The sequence below is a fragment of the Falco rusticolus genome, chromosome Z (genome assembly GCF_015220075.1).
Source record: "Falco rusticolus isolate bFalRus1 chromosome Z, bFalRus1.pri, whole genome shotgun sequence".
Classification (NCBI taxonomy): Eukaryota; Metazoa; Chordata; class Aves; order Falconiformes; family Falconidae; genus Falco; species Falco rusticolus.
In genome coordinates, this window is record NC_051210.1 from 58,793,597 (window position 1) to 58,801,344 (window position 7,748).

Consider the following 7,748-nt stretch of genomic DNA (forward strand, 5'->3'; position numbering starts at 1 on the left):
TGGGAAAAGCCCCTAAGGGGCTATGCAATGGCACATGGGCAGCCTCGGAAAGGGCCTGTAGGGGCAGAGGCAGTTGTTGCCCTCAGAAGTCCCTGCCTATGTTCCTGACTTGGTGCACTGGGCTGGCCTCAGGCTTCAGCCATACAACTAACTGGGAATAGAAGATGCATATACCTTGCTCTGACCTCTGAACTGATGGCGGAGGTGACGGGGAAATTTCACCATTTATTTGCCAAAGGCCAGGCTAGCAAATTATTTCCAACACATTTCCAGTGTGCATTATGTGAATTGCATCACCAAAATATTGAAAGGGAAGTATGTTTTTAAGTATGTTGCCTGAACACTATGTGGGCCTCATGCTGGCAACTGTATTTCATGTAGCATGCCCTTTGCATTATTCAAAAGAAATCTTCCCACTCAGAGCAATAGAATAAAGCCACATCCTTGAAAAGATTCCATTAATTTACTCCAATCAAGTTACTGGGAAGCAGGCAACTAAATATCTTAAAGAGTAAAGGCGTAGTCATAAAAGGTGATACCTGATCTGACCAGTAAAGTCCAGCACTCCAGCTAAGAAATACATTGGAGTGTAGGTTACATGAGCACCTACACTGAAGTTTTTTCTTCCACATTTCAGTCTGCACAGTTTGAAATAAAATGTCATTCAACTTTACATAATAAGTTCAAACAAAAATTATAATTGATGAGCCATAATGATTTAGAAGATTAGCTAGGGAACAGTTCTTTTCTACGCATATGATGGTTAAAAAATATTACTATGTTAATTCATACTATGTCATTAAATAAAATGGTTTTCTAATTCTAACTCCTTTCTCCATATGAAACTGCTGAAATGCCACAAAAAGACAGTTCATACAAATTCCCCCTTCAAGTAATGAGTAAGGTTACGTCAGGAGAGGGCTCCATTTTCTTTGGCCTTGATCTCGTAAATCCTTGCATGATGTACAGCTGGAAGCTTAAAAGTGTTGCTCTCAAGACTAATTTTGTGGCAGAAGAGTCTGGATGGTGTAGTATAGTGTGTCTGAGTGCCAGCTAACAGGCTGTCTCATTCATCCTGCTGCTGGGCTGGCTTTCCTCACCTCCTCCAGAATGAAACTTGCCTTGGTTGTTTTCCAGAGCAAGTAGAGGCAGAAGCTGCATCTGGGCTGCAATCTTCTGCTTAGTGTGCAAATGAGTCCCAAGAGCCTGTTCTCTTACATGGCTCTTTCATGACAAGAACAGTAAAAAAAGGGCACAAAGACAGTTAAGACGTGTGACCAATGAGACCAGGAGCCTTGGTCAAAAGAGCAAAGCTGGTGTAAAAGCAACATTTCAGGAGAATCAGTTCCCATGACTGAACGGGGATCTTCGGAATTGCACTCCTCATTCTCCTCTCCTGCTTTCCTGATAGAGTAGGACAGGCTGTGTTGGTAACAACACCAGGCCAGGCTATCTCTTCTTCAGTACTGCTTCCTTGACTCGAGCATTGATCTCCATGGTGTCCTGGCTTGCAGGATATTTTAATAGGCTTTCAGTCCTTTCTAAACATTTCTTCTTCTTTCCTCCCAGGTGTTGTTCCACAAGACCCTATCTCTTCAGAAATAAATTTTAAGCCAGAAGGGGCTGTAATGTTTGATAACTCTCACCTTCCACATAACACAGACCAGAAAATTTCACCCAATCATTTCTATAGCAAGCTTCCATGCAAGCTGCAGCAAGTCCTTATTAAGGCAGCCACTCTCCATGTAGGCATCTCATGTGACACAAGCTGGCATGTATGAGGCCAAGCTACTCCAGAACTTGGTTCACTTCACTGTTTAAAAATGTTTAAAAATATCTTGAAATTTGTCTGACTTGATTTTGTCTAACCACAGGGATTATGGTGTGGCTTTTTCTGCCGGATTTCAATGGCTAATCTGTTCATTCCCAGTCAAGTCAGCAAAGTGAGAAACTAAGTACTGTCCTGTACTTTCCTGTACTTTCCTATACTTTCCTGTACTTCCATAGTTTTTTTGCTCTTTCCCAGATATATTCTTGCTCTCCATCTCAGCAGATAGGCTCTATTTCCTCACCTCTTTACTACTAATTCTGTGAGCTTGCACGCCTCTTTATACCTCCTCTTTTGTCCACAGCCTTGTAAGAGCACAAGCCCAGTATCATAGTCTCACCTCATCTCACTATTCCTCTTCAGTTAAATAAGGAATCAGAGGATGGTGTCTACCAGACACCATGTGAAATTTTGTGAGAGGATTATACTGGAGGGAATCCACGTAAGTAAAAACTTAACTTCTGAGATGACTGAAATGTAGGCTCTGAGGACTGCTGAGCCTAGATTATAAATATTAAAGCTCATATCTCAGCTGAACACAAGTTTCTAAAAAGCATTGATCAGCTGCTTTGGTAGTCTTACATATCCTGAATTCACCAGAAGATAACATGGCTCCTGCTTCAGCTGTGGGAACTCAGTCACAGTAAAGTGTAACCCAGTTCAAATGATAATACTTATATTAAAACCATCAAGGAACATTTGTGGGTGCTTGTGTTCTGAGTCAGATGGTTTTACCATTTTGTTGTGCAGCATGCAGCCAAAGAGTCAAAAAGATCAGTTATTGCTTTTTACAGACATGCGCTGCTTCTTGACAAAGAACCACAGATGGGCATCCTCAGCCTAAGTGAAAGAATTCGGGGACAAAACCCACATGTTCCTGCCCTGCGGCTAGCCACGGCTCCTGTCACGTTGTGAGGGAATGGGGAAATACCAGGCCCATAGCTTCTCTTCTACCTCTGAGGACCTTCAGAACTGGTGGAGAAGGAGTGGTGCTCTTGGGCAGATCCAAATGAGGTGATGCTGTGGCCCAGAGGAATTGACTACGTTCAGCACCCTGGCAGGCTCAAGGGGAACCTCCTGGGCCTGAGCTAGGGAAAGGGAGGAGGTGAAAGAGAATTGGCAAGGACTCACTCAATTAAGAGCTTAAAAAGGGAAATCTTTGGTTAATCTCTTGTTCTTCCCTGCTCAAGACTTGTTCTACAGTTAGACATGTCTCCTATCAAGTGCTACCGAGGCTCTAAATACTAGTGAACCTTGCCATAACAAAGCTCAGTAGCTTCCATCTTAAATGAACATGTTACGGGATGTTTTGGTCTGGGGTGCCAGGCCTTAGGACCACTTTCAGAAGTTCTGAGCACTGCCCACCAAAGGAGGGCTGCCCACAGCTGTTGGTGGTCAGTGCCTCTGGAAAATGCATCTTCAGGGAGTTCTAAGCAGCCAAAAATCAGAAAGAGCTTTTGAAACGTGCAGGCTTCCAAAGCAGCTGAAGCAGCTCTGCCACTAACCAGCCAACAGGCTACACTGCCAGTCAGGCATTCTCCAGCAGCAGCTTTTAAAACCAGAGTTCATTGTTGAACAATTTTATTCATTGCCATTTCTGCAAGTGCTACTTTGTGAAAATGGGCTTGGAACCACCATGTCCTTTTTTGTTGTAGCGGTAGTTACGCCCATATGTTATCTTAGCTGGATCAATTCCAGATCCAAGTGAGAATTCAAGAGAAACAAAGGAAAAGGATGAGAGAAATTCATCTTTTTCCTTCATACACCAGCCAAAGAATGGCCAGGCTCCCCTATCTGCACTTCCTAGACATTCATCTGGATTTCTGTGGGTATCTACCTGCAGATGCATCTGGGTATCATTCTTAGCATTATCTGCAGCTGATGGCACATCTTTTTTTATTTCAGCGGAGCTGGAACTTTGCTCAAATTTTTTGATAGAGTCAAGGAAAATCATCCATGCATCCTTGGGGACAGGGATTTGCCTTCTTGTGCAAGATATAAGAATCCCCAAAATAGCCCGGGTGTACAAAAAAAAGGACACAATAGCCTTTCCTGAGAAGCAGTGTGGTTTGGAGGACAAGGGTTAGTGTGTGTTGGAGAGAAGACAAGCTCCTACGCATGGTCCTTGGCAGCACCAGGACACCCAGCTCAGCCTTCAGACCACGCCAATGCATTACTAGAGCTGATACCAGTGCTGCCACCATTTGCAGTCTGCTCTCCATGACAGCCCTTGCGTGAAATGTGAGTGCACAGGATGACTTTTTGCTTTCTCTGCTCTGTATTAGAGACAACCATTGTGATTAAAACAGGTGTGAAGCAACAAGGAGTTACTGGATTTGTGACTTAAGCTCCCTCATGTGTCACACACTGATACTGACTCAGGCTGCTGCTTCTCTCTCCCCATAGCTGCAGGCAATGGGCAGTGTTTTCCCTGGTCTCAGGCAGCCAAGAGGTACCAACAGCTAAGTGAATAGAAAATGACAAACACATAAAGCTTACGGCTCCATGTAGACAGACATCCCCACCTTTGCCAGACAGCTCAGCTCCTTTTGTCATCTCCCAAGTTAGACAAAGAGCCTGTCAAAGCCAAACAGATTGGTACATTCAACAAAAACCCCTCTGACCCGCTTGCTTCTCCCGAGAGGCTTCAGCTCCTCTCAGCTTTTACAACATTAGCACTCTCAGAGCAGGCAGGGGGTCATTTCTAATTTGTGAATGCCCTTGGACCACAAGCTGGGATTTTTAATTTGTTTACCTTGCATATTAAACAGTACTTTCAAAGGTACTGTCAATAAATCCTCTATGAGTTGGGATCTTTGTTCCAGACCTGGTTGTTACTTGTAACTTTTTCGATTTGATTAGATGAGATGAGATTAAAAAAAGTTCCCTGAGGGAAATCTCAGTCACCAAACACAGTGCCATCACCAGAATCCCCAGAGGGCTGAGGGAAAACCTCAAGCTTTGTGACATGAGGGAAGAGCACTGCTTTGCAAAGGAGAGTCAAACCAAGCTATTACTTTGGACCCAGAAGTGTGTACTCAACATGTAGGGTTGTGGCGGTGGAAAGTGCCTCCTGGGAGAAGCTTACACATGGCTTCTGCCCACCAAGAGGGACAGAGGTATGTCAACCTGCCCAAGGTACCCTTGGGAGTGCTATCAGTCCCCTAAGTGGTGTACACAAAGAACCAGCAGGGAAATCACTAGTTCATCAGTTTAACCTTCCCTCAGAGCTCTGTGCCATGTAGGTATCCATAGCCCTTAACCCAGCTGTTTCCTCAACACGTTTGCATCCTCGTGAAATCTTGCTTGTACGCTTGTCCCTCTTGTTTCTTGTCCAGGAGGAAGTAGGAGCTTTTATTTACTTCTCAGCTTTTCATTTCCCAAAATACTTTTATTAAGCTTACAGGGCATAAAGGGGAATGTTTCCATATGTTTGAACGTAAATGCATGACAGTAGATCAGTAGCGCTCACACTCTCTCCCTCTCTGCCTGACATACAGTGTTGCAGGGCTGTTGAGCTGTAGCACTAGCGTCACATATAAAGCCATGTGAAATTCAGCTGTCTGGATTCATAGGGTTTGTGCTAGCCTTGGTCCCACTTTTAGCTCCTGGGAGGTTTGCTCATACATATAGACAAGACCAGGTCTGAGCTTCAGCACATCTAAAAAGTTGGAGCAAAACTTAGCTACTAAGTCATATGTGCTCAATTTCTCACGGAAACTGTGACAAAGCTATTGAACATTTAATAACATGTCATCAAATGGTCATGTGAAAGAGGTCCAGCCAAAACTGTCCCAGGTTTGCTCCTTTTTAGTCTCAAATTCATTCAAAATGCTGCCCCATTTCTCAAGGGTGTGGAAACTAGAACAAATATGTAAGCACACAAGAGATGCTCATCAAACACATGTGAGTTTTTGATAATCGGCTTGCTGCTCCTTCTACTCTGATATATCTCAGTAAATTTTACTGGTTGCTTCATAGGAAGCTGCAACAGGGCTGGAAAAAACATACCAGAAACCACCTTGCATGCAGTTACAGCTTGACCTTCTCCAGGGTAAGGGATAAGCTGCCCTTCAAATAACTATGTTTAAAGGTTGACTTACACCCTGAAGCATCAAGGATTTTCTATAACACAGCATGGAGAAAGAAAAGTGTGTTGTCAAACTAAACACAAACTGAGCAGAGGCTGTCAGCTGAGCAACAACTACAAGCTCAAAAGATAGTTTCCATTTTCAAGGAAGGATGAGACCTGTGCTGGAACCTCACAAAGTGCCCTGCCTCACAAAGGCAGCCCTGGCCAAGGAGGTAAGCACCTCCTGGCCTTCCCCTCTATCTTATCATGAGCAACTGCTGCAGTGGTCACAGCTCCCTTTCCTACCTGCCCTGGCCTGCGGTACCTAGGTCTTTCAGACAGGGATGCTCCACCATGGAGAAGAGATGGTTTCATCAAGCAGTCTGTCCAGTGAAGGTAATAGGAGTTTGAATAGAAAAACAGCAAAAAAGAGACAAGAGAGGCAGTGGCTGACCTGGCCCAAAAGGGCCACCTCTCTTTGCAGAATGTCTAAGCATTTATCTTCCTAGCTGGATCCTGTCTCCAATGTTCCTCACCAGTGTCTTCTTTCCTGTGTTCAAGGCCATGAGGCTGGGAGCAAGGGTCATGTCCTGCCCATAGACTTTGTGCACATGCACTTCCACGATGTGCAACACCACTGCCCCATAAAAAGGCAACAAATGCCAACAACCCTCTACTATATGTGTAACGCAGCAGTATAAGCAATGCTGTAGGGCTGCTGTGAGCTGGGGTGCAGAGCCACATTGATGATGGGTGCTGCATTGCGAGGGCATTGCATAGGACCCTCCCGCAGAGTAGCGAGCTGGAGCTGAGAGACTGTGGCCATACCATCAGGGACAGCCAGCCTGATAGACTGGGCCTGCTGAAAAGGAGAGGAAGAGGCCAGAAGAGCCCCTTAGACAATGAATTATCTAAATCAGGCACTAAGATGTAGAGCTGATTGAAAAGCTTGTTCAAATTGCTTTCACTGTGATTCATAAACTCTTCATGTAAATTCATATGTTAGGATGAGCACAAAAATTAGAAAGCTGGATAAGATTGCTTTAATTTAAATAGGAGACATGGCTGTGAATATTAGGCTTTTACACTGTTAGCAGTAACCCATCAGATGTTAACAAAATCTGATATGCAACAGTTTTACATATCCCCTTGTGGGAGAAAGATCAACTTGCAAACCGCTTTATAAATCAGGCACACTGTTGGAGTTAGGCTACTGTATCTAAATGGCTTTTAGATATGCTTCCTGTTTTAAGCTACCATATTTACAAATGAAAGCTTTTTCAAACCACGTCTTTTAATATAATTTGCATATTTAGTAATACATTGATTAACATTAAACACGGATTATTGCAATTTATTTCAGAAACAGATGGGATGCATTAAGTGAAAAGCCAGAGCGTTTAAAGAGAGCACACTCCCAGGCTGACTCCCGATGAGTGATGAATACAAAAACTTTATTAACTAACAAGAAAAAGAAAAGGGAAAGAGGAAAGGACACTTCACGCTGGCTCCTTTTCAAGCGCCTCTTTTGCTTGAGAGACTCGCTTGCTGAACTGCCATTAAGGAGAATTTCAATCAAATCACGCCGCTCAGAGATGCGTGTGGTTTTACAGAAAGCTCTGGCACAGCGAAGACAAAATCCTGACCCTGGGTCTCGGCCGAAAACCTGCCCCGTGGGCCGGCGGCTCGTCCCCCGGCTTCGGGCTCGTCCCCCGGTGCCACCAGGTGGCAGCCGCCCCCAACGCACGCTCCCCCGGCAGGGTTTGGGGTCCTCCGCCATCCCGGGAAACTTCTCGCGCTCGGGGGAAAAAAATCCGTCGGGTTTCCTTCCCCCTGTTCGCAACGGCC